The sequence below is a fragment of the Sciurus carolinensis genome, chromosome 1 (assembly GCF_902686445.1).
Source record: "Sciurus carolinensis chromosome 1, mSciCar1.2, whole genome shotgun sequence".
In the NCBI taxonomy this organism is placed as follows: domain Eukaryota; kingdom Metazoa; phylum Chordata; class Mammalia; order Rodentia; family Sciuridae; genus Sciurus; species Sciurus carolinensis.
Genome location: NC_062213.1, coordinates 63,441,774 through 63,456,622, shown reverse-complemented (window position 1 = coordinate 63,456,622; position 14,849 = coordinate 63,441,774).

The following is a 14,849-nucleotide window of genomic DNA, read 5'->3' as shown; positions in this document are numbered from 1 at the left end:
GGGCAGCTTATTCTCAGTGACTGAAGCATATATTCACTATGGGTAAGGTAGTTTCTTTTGACACTTGTTCCCAACCCACTACCCCTTTGTTTTCCTAATACATATCAGAAAACCAAATGCCAAATTCTTGATTTTGCAGCCCCCCTTGCAGTCAGGTGTGGCCATTTGACACAGTGCTCACCAACAAGATGCAAGATAATGTCTGCCAATGGAATTGACTTTGCCTTCCAAACAAAAATGAGATACTGTCTTTTGTTGTCCTTTCCTTATGTTCTTGTTTGGGATGAAAAATTATACCTGGAAATGCAGTAGCCATTTGTGTTGACATGTGTTACATGCAGCCAAGTGCATTCCTAACAGACACAATAGTAGAACACTCCAGAAGACACCAAGAACTACAGGGTCCAAGGAGAAAAGGGGTAACAAGCAAATTTTTCATGGGGTATCTTAGTCCATTAGCACTGTTATAACAAAATATTTGAATCTGGTTAATTTATAAATGAGAGAAGTTTATTTTCTCACTGATCTGGAAGCTGGGATATCTTAAGATCAAGGCATGGGTAGGGTCAGTGTCTGGTGAGGCATCCTTTCCCACTGATGCCATGTTACTTTGTCCTCACTGATGGAAGGTGGAAAGGAAAATACAAGAGAGACAGAGGAAATGCTCAGAAGGTGATTTTATGATGCATTAATCCATTCATGAGGGCAGAGTCCTCATGACTGAATCACTTCCCCAAAGGTACCACCTCTTACTACTATCACATTTGAAGGTTAAGTTTAACACATAAATTTTGGGCAGGGCATAACATTCAAACCATAGCAAGGGGGATGTGTCACTTGTTTACGTAACTTGCAGACTCATCCCTTGTACTAGGCTGTAAGATCTTTGAGAGAGGCAAATAAGTCTTCTTTCCCTTTGTATACTTCTGCCAAATGGTTAGGAGAGTGTTTAGTATATAGAAGGGTACTTATCAATATTTGTTAAATAAGTAAAAGTTTACATTGTTTCATTTATCTTAAATATAATAAGAAATGACCAAAAAAATATTGTGACCTTTAGTCCAGTTCTCCAAATCAATATAACAGTATATTTTTGTTCCCACAATTTTGTTAGTGTGGCACAAATATATGAATTCATGTATTTGCATGTTTGTGTGTATGTGTATGAATATACATAAATGGTTGTTAACACACATGTTGTAAAACATACCAAAAAGTTAAGAGAACAAGATAAAAATAAATAAAACAGACATTATGATGCTTCCCTCCTCCTCACTGGATCAAGGTGAACTTGCAATCTGGGGACATGCTTTGTAAGGCCCCATCTGGAGACTATTACAATAATTTAGAGTATCATAGAAGTATCTTAAGGTCAAAAAGTAATTCATAAAATCACATAAACCATGTCAATATCTCAAATCAATGTGAAACTATAGTATAACATTTACTTCTAAGTTTTCCAAGTTTCATAGCTGTAGCGATTAGTATACCTTGACTCAAAATAAACTAATAGGTTATTAGAAATCCAGTTAACTGATCCTACCTCCATTTGCTCTGAAATAAAATGAAATGTACCCAAGCAAACATTTATTGATCTCCATTGTGTTGTAGATGGTGTGCTGGGGACATAAAGATCACCTGTCCCCTCTTCAGGGACTCAACGTTCCTTGGCAAAGAGAGGCAAGTGACTAGATAAGTCACCAGAGCCATGATAGGACCTATCCTGATACAAGGGAGCCAGGAGCAAAGCATTCCAGCAAAACTTCAGAAAGGTCAGTGCTAAGAGCTGACTGTGAAGTCATTAAAATGGGGCCTGCCTCTTTACTCACTAATTACTGTCAAGTAAATATCATGTGTACTTTATTAACTAAATGATTTCTTCTCAAATTGACTTTTATTATCAATAAAAATTTTGATTTTTTCTTTTAACAGGGCATCTGTGCCTTAGATGGAATAGGAATAACCATTTAAAAACTGTCTTGGAAACAACCAGCTGATTTTTTGGCATCATGCTTTGTACAGTTGAGGTCAATCTTAGAATGGATGGGAACTTTTATTTTCAAAAGTAAACAAATGGCTTTTATTGTAAGGGGGTCTTATAAAGCATCCACCCTGAGAGTCCATGAATGGCCCCCAAAGATTAATGTTAAAATAGTATTCTGCTTTAGTCATTTTGAAAAATATTTTTTTCAGGTGATTTTTAAATGAAGAGTCTATTTTAAGAGTGATTTTTATGTGAAGAGTATATTCACATAATTTTCCTTTTTTAGGAAAAATAACCTATAAATGCATTAAAATCATAAAACTGTTTATTTTATACTCCACTAGAGGAACAGGTGGTGAGAGAAACTTAGAAGAAAATTACTTTTTCCTCTGGTTTAGTTGTGGAGCCCTCCCCTGGTTATTCCTAAAGTGTTTCTTGCACACGGCCTTCCCTGATTTTAGTTTCTGGAAGCACAAGTCTCTCTGCTTCAAGCCCTTCAACTTCCATCCTCACATCCCACCCCTCAACCAATCCCACGGCCTTTTCATTCAACACCTCCGTGAGCAAATAAGGTGGTTATTTTTTTTTCTGTCTAAAATTGTCTAGACAGATATTAGGAGGCAGGAAGTATTCCAGATTGCTTTTTTTGTATGATAATTGAGGCTATACTAACTTACTGCATACAAGTTCTTACTAAAGAGTTTAAAAATTGCTAGTGTAAATCTATTTATTTTGATAAAACTAGGGTTTAGTTATCCATTATTTAATTGTACATGAACATTATGAATATTGTGCTAGCAGAAATAATCTATTTGGCCTATGATGAATGTCTTGCTGTGTTAATCTGTTCTTTGACAGAAGTATACTGCACACTTCTGCTACCAAGGACTTAGTTGACAGTAGAAAACCTTTATATTATATTGTTTTATTTTTGCGAAATGAATGCTTTGTTTCCACATTTCTGGTAAAGATGTCCAGTTTCTACAAGAATTTAATAGGAATTTTTATTCACAAGATAAGGAAAAAGAATCTTTCTAGGTTGAGTTATCAGTGGATGTCAAAGATGACCTTGTACTCTGGAAATTTGAATCTGCTCCTGGGGATTGTCAACTGGATAGTGAAGAAATACATTCCAGGATTCAAAAGCAATTATTTTCTCTGTGTGTGTTTATGTGTTTATGTGTGTGTGAGGTCATGTTGTGGATATCAGTGTGTGTTAGTATGCATTGATATATATGCTAGTGTGTATGTTGGTGCATGTATTAATATGTGTATTAGTGTGTCAGCTTCAGTGTGCGTGTTCCTGTGTGTGTTAGCATGTATGTACTAATGTGGGTATTAGTATGTGTATTAGTATGTGTTGGTGCATGTATTACTGTGTGGTGGTGTGTCTATGCATGGGTGTGTATGAGTATATGTGTTGGTGGGTGCTTTAGTGTAGGTATTAGTGTGTGTTGGTATATTAACTTATGTGTTATGTATGTGCCTGTGTGTTTGTGTGTTAGTGTATGTGTTGGTGTGTGCATGTGTTGCAATCACGGGGTAAGGATAAACTGACAAGTAAGAACAGGAAACTTGATGGTCATATTAACAAAGTAAGGTTCTGTTCTGTTTATTTTAACCTTGTGAAAATGCTGGCTGGGCCTATTCAACCTAAAGGACTGGAGCAAAGAAGTTGAGAAGAGAGCGATAAGTTGAGAGAGAGCAAGAACTACAATGTGGAGAGAGAGCGAGGCCTAGACGGGAAAGGAAAAACAGAGAAAGAAGCTGAGGGAGGAGGGAGGGCAACATCATCACCTGGACCAATGGGTGTCTGGTTCCCCCACGGGAACTATTACCAAAGAGTGCCTGAGAAAAAAATGACTTAAAGGTCAAGTTCAAGGGCCTGGGCTGAAATCCATCTCACCTCGGGTTCTGCTTTGCTGTTTTGTGAGGAACGATAATGATCAACCTGATGAAGGACAGTGCATAGACTAAGACCCCTGAAAGCTTCCAAACAGTGTGGTGATTTGCGGGAGTTGACAACCTCCTCCTGTCAACTCAGCATTAGCCCCAGAAAAATTAGGGAGAGCTGCCCCCAGGATTAATTATGTGTGGCAGGGGTGGGGATGGAGGTGTTCAGAGCAATAGAAGAAAGAGAAACATGGTTTCCTCATATATCGAATGCCTTTTTAGCTACTGAGGCACTTGACCTACCTGTTTTCATACTGAGATTTGAACTAAAATTTTTTAATGTGCTATGTACCACTAAAAATTTTAGTCATAATCTATCACATGGAGAATCTCCATGAAGAGCCTCACCTGGCAAAACAAACTAATCACATTAAAGATCTTCAAAAAGATTTAAAAAGAAATAAGGAACACGTTTGCAAGGATGACTCTTCATTGAAAACGAGGAAAGGTGGTTTAGACTAAAGTTACAAGGGAGGTCATTAACACGAACAGCAAGAAGCAGTATTTTCAAGAGCTAAAACAAAATACAAAACTCACTGGAGGGTGATATGCCTTCAGACTCTCCCGGTCCCCACACTCTGCCCCCACGTCTATCATTCCCCTGGCAGCGGTCACTAACCTGGTTATTTGTCTGTTTCCACACTACTGCATCACAAAACATCATGCCCACTTCCCTGGAAAAGATAATATCTCACACATATGGGACCTGCCTTTGATCTCTGTGGTCGAGCGAGAGGTCAGAGGCCTGCCTTCTCCAGGTCCTTACTTCAAATGATTCCTTTCATTTACTGAGAACCCAAACGTTAGACGGGAAAGGAAGGAAAAATAAAAGCTGTGATTTAATAGCAATTTATGTGTTTGGCCTATTTCGGGTTGGTTTTTATCCTCTTTGGGTCACATCTACTCTACTCGTCATCCCTCACTGTTCCCCTCTCCTCTTTCCCCACCATTTGTTTGTTTTGTGGCCCTCGGACAAATTGACACCCCAAGATATCTTCTCCCCAGGACTGTCATGTGCCATTTTGTCTTTCTAAAAGGTATGATTCAGAGGCTTACTCTACAGTCTCTTATAGGCATTGTATGTAAGTCCAAAGGCACAAATATACAGCAAGCTCTTGTAAATTTAACACTTGAAGCTGTGCATAAAAATGACGTCCTTAAATTCATAGAACTCATTGAGGGAATGTTCCATTTGTGCACAATTGAGGAAAGGAGGCAGACGATGGAGCAAGTGGGACCCAGAACAGAAGTTGAACCAAGACATGGAAAACACTTTATAATGTTTCTCTTTCATGAATTAAATTTAAAAGTATAGATTTTCATGTAAGATGTAATCAATGAGTTTGCAAGTTTGTTAATGGTCATTGCAATGTTGTACCTCACTGTACAATATCAGAATGTTCACCCTGATTGAAGATATCCCACGTGCCAGGCACTATGGGGTGAGCTTAGTCTGTGTTTATCTAAGTTCACCCTCACAATGAGGCTTGAGGCAGATGTCATTATTCCTCTTTAAAAATGGCAAGCATTTAGCCAGGTAATCAGAGTTACACACACAAAGAATATAAGTCTGGTTTGATTAGTATGGAATTGATGCTTCACTTGGGTGAGCTTGACTAGAATGGGTGAGTTATATGAAAAGAATTTGAAAATACTATCCTCTTAAAATAGAAGGACTGGAAAACTCAGCTCCATATTGCCATGTTAATATCTTGGCTACTCCCTGCTTTCTCTGATAATAATGGAGGGAGCCTTTCTGAGGGCTCTGGATTGAGAGAAGTGGAATTCCAACATTGATCTTAGCCATGTGTCATGGGCAAGTTACACAATCCTTGTTGGGAGCTATTTGTGAACTATAGACAATGTCCAAGCCATTAATACAGGGAAGCTGCTCTTCCAGAAATTCCTGGGTGAAATTCCCCATTTGAGAAAACCCAGATAATGCTGGCACCCTGACCTAGCTCACAACTCCAAGTTCAAACACAGCCTCTGGAGATGGGTGTAACCTGCCAAGCATAAACATCTCTTTGTCTCTACCTGCATCCTGTCCCCACTGAAGGAGATCTCTATTGATCCCCCTTGGTCTGTACTGATATAAATAAAGCAAGCATGGGCTTTTTCTTGGTTAGAAGTTAGACCCCTCTTGTCTGCTTAATCTGTTATGCCCCTGGCTTGAAAATATATATATTTCTCACCTTTGTCTTTATTCTTTTTAATATACTATCTTCATAGTTTTTATTTCACAGCCCGCCCACACTTCCAATGGTTACCTACTTCCTCACTCATGTGGGATGTGGGTGAGAAACCCTGGACTCCAGTTTCTCCACAGTAGTACCTCACAAGACCATCATGAAGATTAAATGAAATGACACATGTGAAACCTGTAGTCTTGTGCTTTCTGTGTGCCAGTATATACATGTGCTCCCTATATATCTATATTTCAACATACATATTCTTCACATCTGTATTCTGACATATATATTCCATATATCCATCTTATATCTCCAGCTCTCTCTGTATAGACAGTCATGCATTGCTTAGTGATGGGGATATATTCTGTGTCAGTAGACAATGGTATAATTGCACTTATGCAAACCTATGAGATATAAGGTTGAACATTTGACAGGGCCTCTTGATACAATTAAGGGACATAGTAAACACCTGACATATAAGGATGCTGCTGGAGTAAGAGCACACGATTCACAATTGTATGTGCTAAACTTTTATACCACTGACTGTAGGTTTGTTTACACCAGCATGACCACAAGCAGGGACAATTCGTTGGGCTATCATGTAAGGAAAGTTATGAGGTCATGAGGCCATGAGAGATTTTGAGCTCCATTATAATTTTATAGGACTGCCAGTAGATATGCAGTTTGTCATTGACAGAAATGTCATTATGTGATGTGTGACTGCATATAAAACTAGAGCAACTTGGAAACTGAGGTGCCACTCCAGGGGACAGCACTGTTGAGTGCAGGCTATCATGCATGGAGACACAGTGGCCAGGTATTACAATTATCAGGACTTTTGTACTTCAAGAAAGTATGGGGGAAAGTTGGATTGTTAGTTGTTCATTATAGAGTGGTTGGTTGGCTTATGGAGACTTGGAAAAGAACAGAGGAAAAGTTCGGTACACGTTGTGTTGTCTGCCTATAAAAACAAAACCCAATGAGAACATGAAAGTCAGTTAATACCATCTGAGATGTTTTTATGCATGCAGCAGGAAGCCAAAGATTCTGTCCTAGGAATGTTGACTGGAACATAGGAAATCTGTTGTGAACAATCACGCTCAATTTTCTGACATTTAAAACAGTAAGGGATATGTCCATGAAGACCCTGGATTCAGTCATCCTCAGTTCAAATACCAGCTCTGCCACTTAATGACTATGAACTTTGAGCAATTTCATTAACCTCTCAGTATTTCCATTTCCCCAATTGATTCCCAGGCAAATAACAAGGTGAGTATTAAATTAGTTGATATGAATGAAGAACTTATAGTCCTGCCTGGATAAAGCCAACCCTTCCTCAATAGACGTTCACTGCACACAGACCAGGTGCTAGGCTGATTCTCTGAGTGGATTTGACTCAATGCCTAGACAGTCTGCATAGATGTTTTCAAACTTTTCTCTCATGGCCCTGAGAATCTACTGTAAATGACTGAGGATATAACTCAGTTGGTAGAGTGTTCACCTGGCATGTACAAGGCCCTGGGTTCAATCCCCAGCACCAAAAAAAAAAAAAAAAAAAAAAAAAAAAAGGTTGTGAAACTACTGTTAACTTTATTAACAAGAAAAGATACAAAATTGGCAAGAGGGCTGCATGAGCTTTCAAGAGTTTTCTAATGTCTGTGACTTGTTACTGGGTTCTTGGAGAAACACACCATTGCTAGCACCAACCAGGGTCCCTTTAGCTTCCTGTGCTCAGATCAGTCTCCTAAGTAAAAGATGCATGATCCAGGAAGAGGGTAAATGCTGAGCAGAAATGACTAGTGAACCCTGTCTGGCTGAAACTGCAAGAAAAAAATCACAAAACTTCCAAAAACAGGAATTGAAATTGTGAAAGCTAATGGGTGATGAAAATGCTCTAACATTGATTGTGGCGATGGTTGTGCAACTCCATAACTAAACCCTGAGCATTCAAAAACTGTTGAACCATGTGTATTCAATGGATAAACTGTGTAATATGTGAACTGTATCTCAATAAAGCTATTAAAAAGCAGGAGGTTGATTGAAAGCTAATGTCTATTTTTATTGGATGCTTCCAGGAAGGTATGAGATTTAGAAGCATTTTGAGGCCTAAATTGCAAATTAAAGCTAATATAAAGAGAGAGAATGAATAGACACATCAGTCACAAGATGATCACTGAGCAGGGAAAACAAAGAATAGAATACTATTTGATAACACCGTCTAGCATTTACATATATCTCTCCATATCTACAATAGATTGGCAGATCTGTGGTAGGACAGCATTTATGAACACAGAGTTTAAGGATTAGCTTTTCTCTTTACTTTGAAAGGAGTGACTCTCTTGATTGGGAAAATGTATTGGTTGACATATAAGAGGAGTGGGCAATTACCAAATTACCCTCAGAGTCTCTTAGAGTTAGAGGAAACTGCAAAGGAAATCTATATATTAGGAAAAGAAGTTAATTAATTATTCACTGGAACCAGAGACATAGAATTTGAGGCACAAGGAAATTCCCTCCTCCTGTTCCTCTTCAGGCCTTGTTGGGCCATCCATATTCTGTTTCTCAGGTGTGCTGAGAGAACCTCAGCTCTGGCTGACCTTGGAACATGGCACACAGCTCCTCTCCCGTGAGGAATTCCAATTTTTGGCTTGCTTTCATCACACCCCACGGGGCCTTTCCTCTTTTTCACGAGCCAGTGAGCTGCCTTTTCAGCCGTCTTTCTTATTTGCTTTTAAAGTAACCATTTTGTGGTCTTAGCCCAAACCCTGAGTCACTCACACTCACTAATCTCCCCACTCACAAGAGTTTAAGGTCCTGAAAAACTGGAACTCTTACCCACCTGCTAGTCGTTAAAACAATTACATGGTCAGGAGCCCACGAACAAAGCAATTAATAACGTACCTGGGTCATATTACCTCCTGGTCCCGTATGCAGGAGGATGAATTATGTCCTTGTCCCATTTAAGACCTGTGGCTCTGGAACAATGGCACATACACAAAAGAGTGGAAGAGGGGGTGGTTTCTTTTTGACTTTTTCTGTCTAGACACCTAATTCTTTTAACCCTTCATTCAACAATAAGTTCTCTCGCTTCAGCTAAACAGACCTCATAATTTACTTTTGTAATCCTATGCTTGCTTATTTCTCTCCACTGTGCGTAAATTAGTTTGAGTTCACTAATTATTCAGAAGTTATTTACTGAGCACCTACCATTCTTGGGATTAGGGGTGCAGCAGTAAGTAGCCAAAGTTCCTGCCCTTTTGGAGCTGATGTTCTCTATGTGGTCTGGCTACATCTGTACTGTGCGAGTTGGATGGAATGTTTTAACCACGGTCACTAGAATGCTCTTTAGTTTTCTTTTTGGTAATAGTAAGAATTATGATACCAATTATAATTTGTGCCATGCTTCATAAGTTGTAAAGCATTCTGACCCTGTCATTTGATGGTGTTCCTTTCAAAGCAATCACCTCTCTGCTAGGGCTCCCATTTTGTGGCACAAACTATTCTACCTCCTCAGAACATTCCATGGATTTTGTGATTCTTTTAAATTCCTTTTTTTTTTTTTTTGTAATTCAAGAATTTCTTACAAGAAAAGTAAAAGTGTAAGAAAACATTAAAATGCACATGGCAGAGGATGAACATCTATTCAGAAAATGTGACAAGGTAACATTCCAGCTGGGGATGTGGAGAGGAGGCGTGAGCCCTTTGCAAAAGAGGAAGCCTGGTGTCTGTGACTCGTGCATCCTGAGAGCTGCCCTTTCAGTCCAGTTTCCACGTGGAAATTCATCTTATTATTCCCCCTCCCCACTCAGGCCATTGTGGCCCAGAACAGATGTTTCTGGAAAGAAAAGGCTGTTGGTCCATGTGAACATAGAGCAGACCAGCCACACGGGCATTTTGAGGAACTTGGGGTGTGGACACACTGTTTCTTACATAAGGCTAATGAATTCATTCCACTTAGCAAACATTTCCCAAGCTCCTTTTTTTGCGCTTTGTGCGGGATGAGCTGCGGAGTACAGACTGTAAGTAGAGGTATTTACCTTTGAATTTAAAGTGTGAACTTGCGCTGGTTACAAATACAAAACTGAGAATCATCACATGATATTTACAAAGGCCCTGATAGAAGGAAGCAATCATCTCAATGGGACCTAAAGTGACCACACTTAACAACATAATAAGAGGAAGAGAAAAGCAGGGGAGGAGAGTAAAGAAAATTCTGGAATCAGCCAGAAAAAATGACAATTGCTGGTAAAAGGATACAACCAATTTCTACTGAGAAAGAAAATAACAGTATAAAAACACACTCACATATAATTTATTGTATATGCCTATGCTTAAGTGAATGGTGTAGGAACTGTGTTCACTCAGGCAACATTCTGCCTTGAGCACTAATATAAGTGGTTTCCACCCCAGCCAATGCTAAACCACTTGGGAAGATTTTTAACTCAGAGCCACCATTCCAGACCAAATAATTCAGAATCCTGATCATGGGGTGCATAGACTAGTATTATTTTAAAGACTCCCAGGCGCCTTTAATGTACAGTTAAGGACTGAGAATCATTGACCTGATATATTGATCTTGATCATGGTTGTACATTAGAATCAACAGGAGAGCTTTAAAAAGTACTGACCCTGTGTCCCAAACAGACCAATTAAATCTAACTCTAGAAGGTAGGACCTGGGCATCAGCACTTAAAAGTCTCCCAGTGTTCAACCAAGGTTATGAACCACTGGCCAATGGTAGGCTCCCCCTTTCCGTACGGCTAAGCAGTAGTGAACAAATCTGACATAATCCCTGACTTCATAGAATTTAAGATTTAATGAGAGAGGCAAAACAGAGGCTAGGCTCAAACAAATTATGACCTACTGTGATGAATGTGGTAATGAAAACTAAGAGGCAGCATGAATTGGAAATAGTGGTGGAATAGGAAGCAACAATCGAATTAAGACAGACCAGTCAAGGCAATGACAATTAACCTGAGAATTAAAGGAAGACAAAGATCAAGCTTTAGTATAGAGGAAGGGAGATGAGGAGGAGAAGGAATGAGGAATAGAAAGTTATAAGTAACTTGAATAGCAAGTTGGAAAGGCCCAGGGGTGAAAAAGAGCTAGACCTGTTTAAGGAAGGCACAAAATGACCTAGAAAAATTAAGCATGGATCATATCATGCATGTCATTTAGACCATGTTAAAGAACTTGCATTTCATGTTAAGCTTGATAAGAATCCATTGAAAGTTTTAAGCAGAAATGTGAGATGCTTCCATTTATCTTTTTAAAAGATCAGGCAAGAGATGAAACAGACTTGGATGAGGAAGGCGGTGGAGATGCAGAAGGATACCACCTGTTGGTTTGTAATTACATATAGTGACCCAAAATAGCTTAAGACGGGGATTTCATTTTCTTTTACCTACTGAGCACTTCAGATCTCCCTCTGCCTTTCTTAGAGAAGAAGAATCTCATGCTTACAATGTAGCTCATACGGCCCTGCTCTGTCTTCACTCCGAGTAGAAAGAAAGAGACTTTTAAAGATCTTTCGTCCTGCAGATCTTATGATCTTACTCCTTTACTGGAAGAACCATCCAGTTCTTCTGCCTACACTCAATTACCAGGACTTCGCGACCCCAATCTGCAAAGAAGACTGCAAAATGTAACATTTTGGCTGAGCACTTTGCCACCCCCAGCGACAGCTAGATTTTGTTGTAAGTAAAAAGAGGAAAATTGATATTGGGTGGGCAGACATTGTTGGTTTGAGATCTGTTTGGAAGTAGAATCTATAGAACTTGCCAAACAGGAATGGGAAATGGAGGGAAAGCAAGCCATCAAGATGGGAGCCTCAGGGGATCAGAGAAGAGCATGGGAAAATAGGTCGAAGAATCAGAAGTCCACTTGGGAAATACACCAGTAAGATATCTAAGTGACAGTAAGCAAGAATGATAATGAAAAATAAATACATAAAAACTGAATCTAGAGAAGTAGCGTGGACTAAGGCCATAAATTGGGAGTGATCAGTTATTTTGAAATTGAAGCTTGATGTGGATTGAGATTGCCCAGGAAAAAAGGTATACAGAAACAACAGAAAGTGGTTGAGGACTAATACCCATAAAGCACCAAAAATTAGGGGTTGGGCTGGTGAGACAGACTCTACTAGGGACACTGAGAAGAGATCAATGATTCAGGTAGAAAACCAGGAGAGTCTATCACAGCAGCCCAGAGGAGAGAGATTAAAGGAAGGCTGGAAGTCAACTTGTGTAAAGCTTTTGACAGGCCGAGAAAGTTGAGGACCAACATGAATCTGCTAGATTTGGCAAATGGAAGTCATTGGTGACCTTGAGAAGAGCAGTTGCAGACAGTGGAGTGAGTAGAAGTCAGCTGAGCTGGGTTCCAAAGTGAATGGACAATGAGGAAGTGCTCTGAGCATGTGAAGACCCCTCTTCAAAGAGGTTTGCTGTGGGAGAGGAGCAGAGTGATAGGGTTACAACTGGGAAAAACAAAAAACAAAAACCTAAGAATCAAAATTGTGGTCATGCTTTTTAAGTTGAAAGCTACTGGAGAATCTTTGCACAATGAGGGACAATATCCAATATGGGAGAGAATGGTTATGGAGGAGAGAAGGGGAGACTCAAAGAGATCCATCTTTAAGAAGGCTAAGTGGGATGGAATCCAGGAGAGTGGACTGGGTACAGCTTGGCTTAAGATGGGGGCATTCCTCATCTCCAGTGATGCTAAATCCCACAGTGAATGTCGTTCTAGAGTTTAGCTCTATTGACTCTTCAGTGATCTTCATGTTTTGTGAGAAGGTACCCTTTTGAACTTTATTATGGACTCCATCTGGGTTCATGAAAACCATCCTGGGTAGACCAGGTTAGCAACATCTCCCATAAAATGCCAAGCTATTCTACTCGGCAAGTACAAACACACTTTACCATCACAATATTTTTAAAAAATTTTCAATAGCACACACTGAATATAATATTATTTTCTTGCTTTACTTTCTTCCTTTCTGCTCAACTCTTTTAAGATTTTTGTTCTGAAACATATGTACATGGATGCTTAACTCAACTGGAATCTGAGCACTGTGTTTAAATCTTAAATGTTTATTTCTAAAATTGGCACATGTCTGGGCAACCAACCATTCTGGTTTGCCAGGAAAGAAGGGTTTCCTGAGATGCTGGACTTTCAGTGCTAACCTGGAAAAATCCTGAACAAACCTGTGTGGTCTGTAACCCTGAGTGTTGGCTACAAATGTAAAGATTGTTTAGAGATCTTTGACTTTTCTAGGCATGGTGGTACTCATCTATAATCCCAGCTGCTCTGGAGGCTGAGGCAGGAGGATCACAATTTCAAAACCAGCCTCAGAAACTTAGTGAGGCCTTAATGCAATCTAGCAAGACCCTGTCTCAAAATAAAATACATAAAGGGCTGGAGATGTGGTTCAGTGATTAAGTACTCCTGAGTTCAATTCCTAGTACCAGGAAAAAACAAAACAAAACAAAACTTTGACCTTAGGTTAAATAAATAGTAACATATTATTATTTCTTCTCAGTATTTAATCAGTCTTAATACATAAGTATACTTCTGATAACAATGCGTGCAATCCAACCACAACAGAGTATTTGAGAAATTGATGAGCATTGTATGGTGCTGATAAGCCCAACTTTGGGGTCAGAAAAACCTATGTTTAAATTTCTGGTACTATTGCTGTCTGGGCTTGAAAAGGTTAATGGTCTCTTAAAGCTTCAGTTTCCTCTTAAATAAAAAGGCATGGTAACAATAAAACTTATCTCTTGTGTTGTTTTGAAGGTCACTCAGGGTAACAGTGATTAACATAGAAACTCAGTAACTAATAACTATGATATTAGTATTGATCCTAATAATTAGATATAGGTAATAACATCTGATCTATGCCTATTTCCACACAAACACCTGAATTATACTGTTAGAATCACAGTGTAACTGACATTTCAATGGTAGGCTAGAGACTGAAATGTTCTTCATACTATCTATATAATTTAAGAAAGGTTAAATCATATCAGTATAATTTAGTGAAAAATGTGTGAATTCTTTTCAAAAAATTTTTAATTAAAAGTAATGTAACAAATGGTTAGGAGCAGACTTTATAGGCAGACTGCCAATATTCATACCCAACCTGCTACTTACCAGCTAAGAAATAATGGGAGTTACAGAGTCGTCTGTGCTCCATTTTCTCTTCTTTAAAATGGGAATAATAAAAATTCTTAACTCACCAGATGATTTGAACATGAACTGGGAAATTTAGCATGTAGTAAATAAGAATAGAGTTCCAATAATCACCTATTGCTAGTGGTAGCTCAGGAAGGCATTCATACAAATCCTGTTACTAAGAATATTTAATACTAATTTCACATTGAAAAATAGATCTTACTATAATTTATATTTAAAATCATAAACTGGTCACATTTGGAAAAAATCACAAGAAAGATGTTAATTGATTTAATAATTAAAAAATGCCTTCTTAAACACTTAAAATAATTATCATCTCTCCCTTCCCAGACACAGTACATTAATTCCATCTTTCAAAGTCCTAAAGAAGCGATTTTGTTGTTAAAAAAAAGGGGGGGAAATCTTCAGTTATAAGGTTATAAATTAGAGGTACACATGTACTAGAGCTTCAAATATTTTCAGTTCAGAGTTTTAAAATAAGACTTTTTTCCCAAACTAAAAGAAATGTAGGATTATTATTGAAA